Source organism: Palaemon carinicauda, chromosome 26, assembly GCF_036898095.1.
Source record: "Palaemon carinicauda isolate YSFRI2023 chromosome 26, ASM3689809v2, whole genome shotgun sequence".
In the NCBI taxonomy this organism is placed as follows: Eukaryota; Metazoa; Arthropoda; class Malacostraca; order Decapoda; family Palaemonidae; genus Palaemon; species Palaemon carinicauda.
This window is the reverse complement of record NC_090750.1, coordinates 34,532,824-34,545,323: the sequence shown is the minus strand read 5'-3', so window position 1 is coordinate 34,545,323 and position 12,500 is coordinate 34,532,824. Positions and strand designations below refer to the sequence as shown.

At 30.8% G+C, this 12,500-nt stretch overlaps 1 protein-coding gene across 1 annotated transcript in view; it reads left to right on the top strand.

The window, feature by feature from the left end:
* The first annotated feature begins 1,102 nt into the window (after positions 1 to 1,102).
* LOC137619483 (plasma membrane calcium-transporting ATPase 4-like) overlaps positions 1,103 to 12,500 on the top strand; it is a 230,634-nt gene continuing 219,236 nt past the window's right edge. Inside the window, exon 1 of the mRNA XM_068349545.1 lies at positions 1,103 to 1,189. The gene's annotated coding sequence lies outside the window, so the exon portion shown is untranslated. The remainder of the gene's footprint in view (positions 1,190 to 12,500) is intronic.

The window sequence follows — 12,500 nt, the reverse complement described above, 5'->3', positions numbered from 1 at the left end:
TGACACCCTCTTAAGTGAAGTGGCTTGATATATATATATATATATATATATATATATATATATATATATATATATATATATATATATATATATATATATGTATATATATATACACCTCCTAATATCGGCATTCCCTCTACCCCGGATAGAGGTGATTCCCCTTTGAGTCGCTGATCCCGAGGTAACGAGAATCCAGATATTAGGTGTATAACATATGGCTTATTTATATATATATATATATATATATATATATATATATATATATATATATATATATATAAATATATATATATATATATATATATATATATATATATATATATATATATAATAATAACACGTCTATATGTGCAAAATTATCACACACATATATATGTATATATCTATCTATCTATCTATCTATCTATCTATATATATATATATATATATATATATATATATATATATATATATAATGTGTGTGTGTGTGTGTGTGTATATGTATGTGAGTGTGCCTCATCCAAGTCTATACTAATAAAATGTAACAATGTAATGGGAGAGAATGGAGAGTTATGTGTTAAAACATAATCAATGATTATTTTTGAATGATGTTCGTGCAGTGTTGGTAGTAGGAATAGCAAGCTCCATTGATTATCCAGTTGCTCTTTGCGTGAAAATATTTTCACTTAATGACTACTGCCTTCCCAACTGTTCGTGGTGAATGAAAAGTTCGTATCTCAAAAACGCCGATTGGTCATTAAGACACTTCTATTAATAAAAAATTTAAATTTTTTTTTTCAAAACTGATAGCCAGCTGTATAGATTATTTTTTTGGTACCACATTTTTGTTTAAAACCTGGCCAACATTAATGTTAAGATATTGAGATTTCTTTCTTGTTTATTTCCGTGATACATACAATTTGTTGACATGGAAATGTTGATTTCGAGTCGATAATAGTAACGCCACTCAAGTGAGTTCATCGAAAAGTTATGAAAACCTTTGCACCAGATAGTTCCATCTAGAATGCGGTACAACAAGTTGGGCTGCGCGAGTTCCCGGAGAAGCAAGAAGTCGAGTGGGGGTGGCGGACAGACGTCGAGAGCGGGGCAAATAAGATTACTATTCCTGTGTTCCGGGAGTCGTGACAAGGTACGCCAACGTAATTGTTTCTGTCCATGGAAAGGCATTACTCCTTCTACAAGATTCCCGGTGAGAATTTACTTACGAGTTTTAACTTGGATAGTTCTTTTACATTAGATGCAAATGTACTTTCCCCTTTTCCATGTTGCTGAAATACAATTATCAGTTTATATGAATGAAAACTACGGAATCCAAGTGGTATGATAGTTTGAACTGCATATTAAGTTTTAGAAGTTTGGCAGAAGTGAATTGTGAATCTGAATTTGTTTAGAAGTGACACTGCTTTCTTTTGAAAGAGATAGAAAGTGTGGTGTTGTGAAGTTTGATTTTATTTTTCTAATTGTGGTGCTACGAAATGTTTTCATAGAGATGTACTGTATATATATTATATTAATTTTCCTTTTAAAGGTACAAGTCATGGTGTAAAGGTGGTGTCTATCCCTACGATTTTCAAAACTTTTTCTTCTCAAAATAAAAGTTTGGCTAGAAGTCTTACTTTGGTGTTGGTTATCGAATTCTCCTTCAAATTTTGATCTAAAAAAAAGTAATAGAAAAGGAAGAATATCAGAAAAGTTACATGTTAGTAGAAGTTGCTTATGCGGAAAATTATGCTCAACACGTATGTATATATATATATATATATATATATATATATATATATATATTATATATGTATATAAATACACACTCACACACATGTACACACACACACACATATATATATATATATATATATATATATATAGTATATATATATATATATATATACATATATATATATATATATATATATATACATATATGCTTAAATACATGCATACATACACACCCATATATATATATATATATATATATGTATATATATGTATATCATATATAAATGCATATATATATATATATATATATATATATGTATATATATACATATATATATATTTATATATATATATATATATATATATATATATATATATATATATATATATATATATACATATATATTGATCTTCATTAATACATTTGTAAGTGTATGGGTTTAGTTTAATTCCTACGGCACACTAGAACAAGGCGGTAAATAATCAAATGAAAGGCAAGGCTGCTACTACCGTCTAAGTTATCATGGATCTTGGATTCGGCCTTGCCTCTGGTTGAGAGTTCAAGGTTCGATCCTGATATGAGTTAAAGATTTATTTCTATGGCATGCCTCATTGTATGTTGATTTCTTTCAAACACACACGTATGTGTATGTATATATTTATATTTATATATATATATGTATATATATATACAGTATATATATATATATATATATATATATATATATATATATATATATATATATATATACATATATATATATATACACATGTATATATACACACATATATATATAAATATATATATATATATATATATATATATATATATATATATACTGTATATAAATTTTATGTATCTATAAATTGCTAGATAGTTACCTACACATATTTATGTAAATATACTCACACACACACACATAGCCTAATATATATATATATATATATATATATACATATATATATATATATATATATATATATGTATATATATATATATATATATATATATATATTTATATATATATATATATATATTTATATATATATATATATATATGTGTGTGTATATATATATATATATAAGAATTAAACTAAGTTATTTGCTAGGTTAGGCTACAGCTTTGTATAAACCATAAAAAATAAGTGGTTAGTCCCGTTCAATACCATCTAACTCGGTTATTCAACTATGGTCCTTCTCCTAGAGTATGTAGCCTAGGTATGTTAGAGACTAGTTTGATGTGGAATTGGGTCTAGATAAGTAAGTGCTTTCCCTCCATGAATATTAACTATCTTTATCATTACTGAAAGGACATAAATAACCACCACAGCCATCTGACAACCACGAACATAGATTACTTCTTAATCAGAAAAGATACAAAGATACTTTTAATTGGGTTGGCATATCCACCTGTTCGTCAGAATTCGACTTCGGGGGTAATCTCTTGTAAGGCAGACGTGACACTATATATTTCTTAATCTGGAATTTTGCGACATTAATTGTATACACATGTGCTCTATTGCCACAAAGATTATTTGATAGTTTGCGTGGCTCTCTCTCTCTCTCTCTCTCTCTCTCTCTCTCTCTCTCTCTCTCTCTCATAGACGACATAAGTAATGTGATATATACTATGGGGTATTTCAAATGTATGTACAAAAAATATGACCTTATGCCTTATCAGCAATATATATATATATATATATATATATATATATATATATATATATATATAGATATATATATATACTGTATATATATCTTTTTATTAAACACTATTATAACATGTAATTTAGAATGAAAGCTGTAATGTTAAAAGTCACTTCTACACACACACTATACACACACACACACACACACACATATATATATATATATATATATATATATATATATATATATATATATATACAGTATATGTATATATCATCATCATTATCAGTCATCGCTAGGCCACTGCAGGACAAAGGCCTCAAACATGTCGATGTACAAACGTCTGTTTATCGCCTTTTATGCCGGTCTGTACCCCCAGATAAGTCCTTCCCATGTCCATTTTTTTTTCTTACATGTCAGAATATCCTCTACTTTAGTTTCCTCTCATATCTATATTTCTCTTTTTCTGTCTCTTAGTGTTATACTCATCATTATAGTTTCCATAGTTCTTTGAATTGTAACTAGCTTATGTTCTAAGGCTTTAGTAACGTTCCAAGGTTCTGATGCATAAGCTAATACTGGTAGAATCACTTGATTAAAAAAATTCCGGTGCTACTATAGCGGGATTCCTACCCTCATTTTCTGTTCCTACCTCAATATGGGGATTCAAATCTACTATAGCTTAAATCCTAATAAGCAAACAACCAAATAATGTAATATTCCCCTTCCAAGGTGTTATTACAAGATTAACACCTCAATTAAGCGTTACCAAACCAACTAAACAAGCAAACAGTGTAAACAAGACGACCATTTAACCTAGCCTAACCAAAAGTGCGTTTTATGGATTTTTTAGCATGTTTTATAGAATAGAATAGATTAAAATAGTGTCAGGAAGTATGTTTTACCTATCCTTCTTTGTGTGGAATCACCTCATACCCGAAAAATAAGGTAGGAATCACACTATAATAGAATCCTGATGGTAGGAATCACATTATAGTAGCACCAAATTTTCTTTTTAGAGAAAGTGGCATTTCACGTTTCATGATCTCATTTTGTTGACCAAATGCTCTTCATCCCATGCTTATCCTTATTTCAATTCGGTCTCATGTGGTGGGAAACACTGTCAGCCCCAAGTACGTATAGCCTATATCTTCGTCCACAACCCTTATATGTTGTCTCCTTGCATTTTCATTGAACATTATCTTAGTTTTACTTATATTCATTTTCAATCCTGCATGTCTTCTTTCTCTACTCATATCTTCTATCATATTTTGTAATTCCCCGCATGATTCACCAAATAGAATTATGTCATTTGCCTACAGGAAACTGAAAAGCACCAAAGTGAAAATAGTTGAAGTGAGCAGTCAGTTGTCATTCAATGTAACCTTAAATACACACACACACACACACACACACATATATATATATATATATATGTATATATATCACCTCCTACACCTATTGACGCAAAGGGCCTCGGTTAGATTTCGCCAATCATTTCTATCTTGAGCTTTTAATTCAATACTTCTCCATTCATCATCCCCTACTTCGCGCTTCATAGTCCTCAGCCACGTAGGTCAGAGGCTCCCAACTCTTCTAGTGCCTTGTGGAGCCCAGCTGAACGTTTGGTGTATTGATCTCTTTTGGGGGGTGCGAAGAGCTATATATATATATATATATATATATATATATATATATATGTATATATATATATATTTGTATATATATATTTATAAATATATATATATATATATATATATATATATATATATATATATATACATATATATATATATATATATATATATATATATATATATATATATATATATATATATATGTATATAAGTGTGTGTGTGTGTGATAAATGCTGCACATTTAAACGTGTTTTTCATATTTCAAATAAGTCGTATATATCAATACGTTAAAGTGTGGATTCTCTTACCGACCTCGGGATCAGAGTGGTTATATATATAGGAGTGTTCTTCATTTCTTTAGAAAAAGTTACAATTAAAGGAAGTATTTATCCGCATATTTTTCTGTGTGTAACACCGTTCCCTATGCACTCTTTAATCAATCCATGTCTATTTGCTAAGACATGTCCTCTGCATCTATGATCTGCTTCCTGTAAAGTGTTTTGTGTAGATTCTTCGCCCCAAGAGACACTCATCATATGATATGGCTCCTTGTCTGATTCCACCTTGATTCTGGGATCTTCGTCTCAGTGAAATGAAAATTTCTGTTTGATTTGGAATTCTATCTGTTAGGGATTTAAGGCTTTATTAATAAGATTTCATAGAGACCCTGGTGCACTCATAAGTTCACCTTTTGTCTTCTATTTATGTCAACTCTCTCTCTCTCTCTCTCTCTCTCTCTCTCTCTCTCTCTCTCTCTCTCTCTCTCTCTCCTCTCTCTCTCTCTCTCTCCCTCTCTCTCTCTCCCTCTCTCTCTCTCTCTCTCTCTCTCTCTCTATCTCTCTCTCTCTCTCTCTTTACATATATATGTATAAATCGTATATGTATATAAATTTATATATAGCTTATGTATATATATACATTTATATATATATATAAATTTACATATGTATATATATAATTATATATATATATATATATATGTATATATAAGTATATATATATATATATATATATATATATATATATATATATACTGTATATATATTTATGTATATACTTTTGTTTATGTGATTTTGTTTGTATATTTTATAGTAGTTCCCACGCTTCCTCCATCGTTTTTTTAAAGTATGGTGACAGAAAAGACGGTATGGGTAAATTACCGGACGAAAGACAGTTGGTGGGTTTGCATATTGTATGGGGGTGGGTTAACGAGACAGCTTTTCCAAGTAATAGATAGAGAGTTTGATTCTAAGGTTACATAACACCCTGGCACGAGTAATTGTATCTCTATCAGGGGGAGAGAAGGTAACAGAGTCCATTGCTTAGCGATTTTTAGCGGAATGACCTTTCTTGGTACACCTTGAAAAGTGTACTGAAAGACTCGGTAGAAGTCCGGTTGATGACATCACGATTTCGGAGAAAAAGATGTAGGTTACGTGGATAGGAGACTTGGTTTGTGAGTGGGGGTGCTTTAATACAATGAAAGCGTTTGTGTATTGTGTGTGTGTGTGTGTAGATTGCCTTGCCTTATGCAAGACACAGGCTCTTGCGTTGGCAACCCGTAAGAGAATGTAAATGTATTGTATTTGAGTTTATCTTTGAGAGAGGTATTGTGTATTGCCATGATCAGCAAAGCTGTAATTGTCAGGGCCACTCATGCTGCGTTGGTTTGTTATGAGGGATCAGACGAAAATCTTCTACCATCACCAGCGTGGTGATAAAAACAAGCCAAAACCCCAGGTATGAATTGACATGTCTGAGGGTTTTGTCCTGCAGTGGACTAGAACTGGCTGCCCTTGTTGTTGTTTCTGTTGTAGTACACTTTCCAAGTGTATTCATGGTAATATAAAAATCAATGATTCAACTATATGTGTCAAACTGAATAATCTAAAAAAAAAAACTTGCTTTAAATTCAGTCTGATGAGCTGTTTTGTTATGTCTGTATAAAGATTTTGAGAATGTTTACTTGTTGCCTCTGGAATCAGAAAAATGTTCATCCTTGATGATATCAAGCAAAGGGAACATAGTATAAACAATGACGTCGAATTTGTAGATCTATATTAAGTGTTCTTTGGTATGCCAAAATCTTGTAAAGGTCGGACTAGGAACCTATGTAAATTTACAAGATTTCTACTGTACTAAGGCCACGGACTGATTGATGGTGGAAAAAAAAAATGGCGAACTTGTTTTGAGTACAGGTAGACTAGTGCGAACCCCTACCAACCGGCTAAAACGACATTGCATTCAGAGACATGGAGACTGACTTCATAGCAAGTTATTTCATTCGATAAATATCTATTTGCCGCGTCGATGACTTCCAGTGTTGCTACGACAATCAATTGTCAATTTTTAAGTATTGGGTTAGTCTCTCTCTCTCTCTCTCTCTCTCTCTCTCTCTCTCTCTCTCTCTCTCTCTCTCTCTCTCTCTCTCTCTCTGTGGATAAACAAATAGGTACTCTATATGTTAAAATCCTTTGGTAACCTTATACTCTGAACTTTTCTTTCGATTATATTATAATTTGAATGGGATGGAAACGGAGAGCAGAATAAATTGCGAAAAGCACGATGTCTTTTCGTGGAATTGGATCGAAGCACTAAATCGGCTCGAAGCGGTTTTAACTTGCTTTCAAAAGATTGCATACCTTTCATAGAGTATGTATTTGTGGCATTCTATTTTAGATTGATATATATGACCTTTCACTTTGATTGCCCTACTTTCTTTCCCTACTTTCTTAGTTCAGGTAAATATTGGGAGTGAGAATGTATAATTGTATGCTTTTATGAATGACTTTGAATGTATAATGTTTTTCTATATTAATATCAGTTAATCTTATTTTTCTTTTGTTAAAAGTTCTTACTATAATATATTCTTGCATGTATGTAGTCCCCCTTTTCTTCGTTCAGGACAATCTAGGAGGTCACTCCAAAATCAAAAACAGGTCTTTTACTGTCTTGGTTTAAAGTTCTCAGGCACACTATTCTACCTGTTTCCTAATTTCCTTATTTGGTTATAGCATCCTTTTTTCTAAATTTGCTAATAATAATAATAATAATAATAATAATTAGTAATAATAATGATAATAATAATAATAACTGTAAATGGTTAATTATTCAATGGAATTAGTCTTATATGTATGTAGAATTGGTTCTTATTTGAGCGACCTTCTAAAAACTATTCTTGGTTCGTAAACATGAAAATGAACCAATTTAATAATCAGAATTTTGTACTTTTCAAAACACCTTTTCTCAGTTTGCATTGCTTATTACGAGGAAGGATTTTTCTGTGAAAAATGTGTAAACTGACTTGCAGTATTGACTTTATTTAAGGTTATGCTTTCATTATTTTTCATAAAAATACACACACACAACATATTTATATATATATATATATATATATATATATATATATATATATATATATATATATATATGTATATATATATATATATATATATATATATATATATATATATATGTATATATATGTATGTATATGTATGTATAATTGTATATGTATGCATATACAAACAAACACACACACACATATATATATATATATATATATATATATATATATGTGTGTGTGTGTGTGTTTATATATATATATATATATATATATATATATATATATATATATATATGTGTGTGTGTGTGTTTATATATATATATATATATATATATATATATATATATATATATATATATCAGATTACCAGTTAATATATTTCACTCCTAATACTTTTGGTCTATGTAATGTTTAACCAAAAGCTATTTTATTATGTTTACGAAAAAGATATGAAAGTATGTTCTATAAACTTATTCATTTATTAAGTGTTCATTTATCCTTAGTTTTTTTTCGGTTGCTATCTATTATTTACTGGATCCCATATTTGAATCCATAAACAACCCGATGATGTTTATGTAACACAAAAACTTATGTAACTTTTGAGAGAGAGAGAGAGAGAGAGAGAGAGAGAGAGAGAGAGAGAGAGAGAGAGAGAGAGAGAGAGAGCATTAATACATTAACGTAGTGAAGTGAAAGAGATGAAAGAGAGAAATGTGTACCCAGAAATGTCACCTCGGCCTGGTGTACTATTGGAGAGAGAGAGAGAGAGAGAGAGAGAGAGAGAGAGAGAGAGAGAGAGAGAGAGAGAGAGAGAACATAAATGTCAACAGTTAGGGATATATTCTTCACATTTGTAGTGAGATAAATGTATAGCGAAATAGCGTCACACTCAATAGAATGCTTTCTTATACTCTCCACCTCACTGATACGTAGTTATCTACTTATTAAAAACCTTTGAAATAACAGTGGGAATTCCATTGGCCACGTTTGTTTTTTATGTAATTGGTGACCGAGCAGATAGCGCCATGTAACGAGTTGTGGACACTACTTTAAGATTCCATCACTCCTGAGAGTCGATAAAGTGTTTTCTATCGTAGTGTAGCAGTTTTGTAAGAGCATTGGGACAGCTGCATCATCCTTCGCGAAATACGATGGAGTCGTAACATGTACCTTTCGTTATAAAAATTTTTGATTTGGCCGTGACTTTAAGAGGATGTGGTAAAAACTGCTCTTTAGAGAAGTTGTAGCTATGAACAAATTCGAAATTAGGGGTGAAGAGGGATTTACTTCGAAGTAAATGTTTAATAGGTGCTAATGTCAAAAGAGTTCAGCCTTCTGCTCGCTTAGCAAGCCTTCACTTGTGAGGGGGTAAACTTTACGTCCCTTGTCTTTGAGAGCGATCGTTCGGAATCAAACCTGTTTCAGTCTTCCATTGTCTAACTACTGACCACATAGGTCATGAAAGTTTTTTTTTCTTCTCTAATTTGTTTCCCGTTCAGTTTTCAAATGTATTTTCAAGATGAGGCTGTTACCCCCAAAAGCATGGCCCACTAACATCAAAACAGCTTATATGATATGGCGTCTGGCAAACTATTTATTGCTCACCAATGTGCGTGAGTGCATCTTTATATAAAATTAAGCATAGGGGGCACTCGTATTTGTTATAACCGTAATTGTGATATACAAAAAGCTTGGTTTGAGATCTGTGACTCACACAAACAATGGTGAAATATCACGCAATAATTCTTTTTGTTGAAAATGCATTGCCAAGGGTCTTATCATCCTTTGTCGCTAAAAAGTATTATCAGAATCTGTATCATTCAGCAAATTAATTATTGTTTCAGCTTTGCTAATCGATTTCAACTATTCTTAACTTTGTTAGCTTCAACCAGCCCTTACAGGGGATTAGTCATTCAATCCCGAGGGTAAAGGATCTTTAAATAGTCTTTCAATTCATTATATTTTCTAGATTGAAACATTTGATATATATATATATATATATATATATATATATATATATATATATATATGTATATATATGCATATATATACTTATATATATATATTTATATATATATATATATATATATATATATATATATATATATATATATCAATAAGTCGTGACCTATATAATATCATTAGTTCTAAGTTTGTTTCTTTTTTTTAAAGCCATTGTTCTTTGTTTGCAACTTTTGTTTTCATTTTAATCTTCCTAAACATTACGGGCATTGTCTATGAATTATACTTTTCAGATATCAAAATGTGTGACAATACTTTACAATAAGATGAAAATTTATGGTGTGCTTCAGATATTTCCTTTTTTGTGTCACTGGTTATCATATGTTTTTACCCACATTTCAACATGTAGCCTTACTTTACTGTATCTCTAATTTATATAAGTAGTTACCTTATCATAGTATTTTAACACATTTTAACACGTAAATCAATTTCTAGTCATTTTTCTAAGATTTTAAAAATCGTACGTTCTCATTTTGAAATTTTTGGCAGTAATTGAATCTTATTTGTTCATTTTCACTGTGTTCTTTCACAGCCAAGAGTACCTCAAACAATTTATGATATATTTGTATTTCTTTTTTTAACATTTACACTGCTTGGCTTACCATTGTCAAATTGGGAAGCCTGGGCAAGAATTTTTCAATTATGTTGATGCACAAGTTTTGTAAAAATGTGCAATTATTGCTAATTCTAGACTTGAATGGTGAATAATTAATCTAGCAATCCATCTTTATCAAAATACACTTAGAATAAGTTCACTTTAATGTACAGTATATGTTAAGATTAAAGACTCGATTACCATTTACTATGAGGGTAGGGGTGAAGTTAGACTCAAATGAAACCTCTTAGTGAGATTTTTGATGACTCTCACTCAGATATTCGAAATCCATATGCGATCCTTGATTGAAAATTTATCCTTGATAGATGTGTCTTTTCTACATCTTTATCAACTTCATAAACAATGATATATTGCCGACCTGTTTATCTTGAGGAAATGCTTTTAATTTTTTCTCTTTTATCATGTTTTGAATATTGTTCTATTTGATCTTGCTGAATTTAATTTGAAATTGTGGGACACAAACGTAATGCCTATCAAATTTATTTTCCCTGATCTGGGAATCAATCTTTGTTACAGTTGTACAATTAGCTCACAGCCCTGGATGGTATACAATAAAAGTTTTCATAATTCTGATCATCGTTAGCATTTAGAACTACCCGGACTATGTCATCTACTACGTAGTATTAGTCAGACAATTACTTGAAATATTCTCACTTACTTTGATGCAAGGTTCATACACCACAGTACTGTAGTAGTGTTATGTCTGTTGTAACCAAATTGTGGAATGTTTTTTCCTAATTATGCAGTTGAATCGGTAGACATACAAAAATTAAAACTTGCTGCAATTTCGTTTTGTTGAGCAGGTTGACACGAATCGTAGTTATTTGTTTAATTGTTATTTATTTTCCTTTACTTTCCCCTTTAATTTTATGCGTCTCAACCTATTATCTCTGTACTGGGATAATTTTTCTAATAGGGCTCTTTGGCTTGTAGCGTTCGGCTTTTTCAACTAGAATGGTACTCCGGCTTATCATAATGATAGTGACAATAATAACAAAGTCGTCGAGTATTAAACTAATCCTGGTAACATTTTGATCATCCTATGATCCACAACAGACTCATGATGCCATGGGAAGGTGTCAACCACGGCATGTAGCTCGAGTGTCAGCGCGGTTTTTTACCCACTATTATCTGTACCTTTCCACTTTGCATCTAGACTGTCCCATTACACACCCATTTACAAGTTTGTAGAGCACATTCCATCTATTCCAAATGACCGAATCGCTCAAGGCACACAGATTCCTTGTTTCAAGTCTGTCACATTTTATATCACATCGCCCCTGCTACACGTTTTAGCATTCCACCCCATGTTTGTCTGCATTTTAAGTTTCCACTTTTCCTTCCTCGAAATTCACTAATGATTATTAAATCCAAAGTATATTGAATGTATATTATTTCTGTATTTTATGTGTATATTTTATGGATTTTATTGAGTTATTAATGAATTTTGTCTAATTATAACTGATTATGTGCACATTCTAACAACATACATACACGTGTATATATTTATTT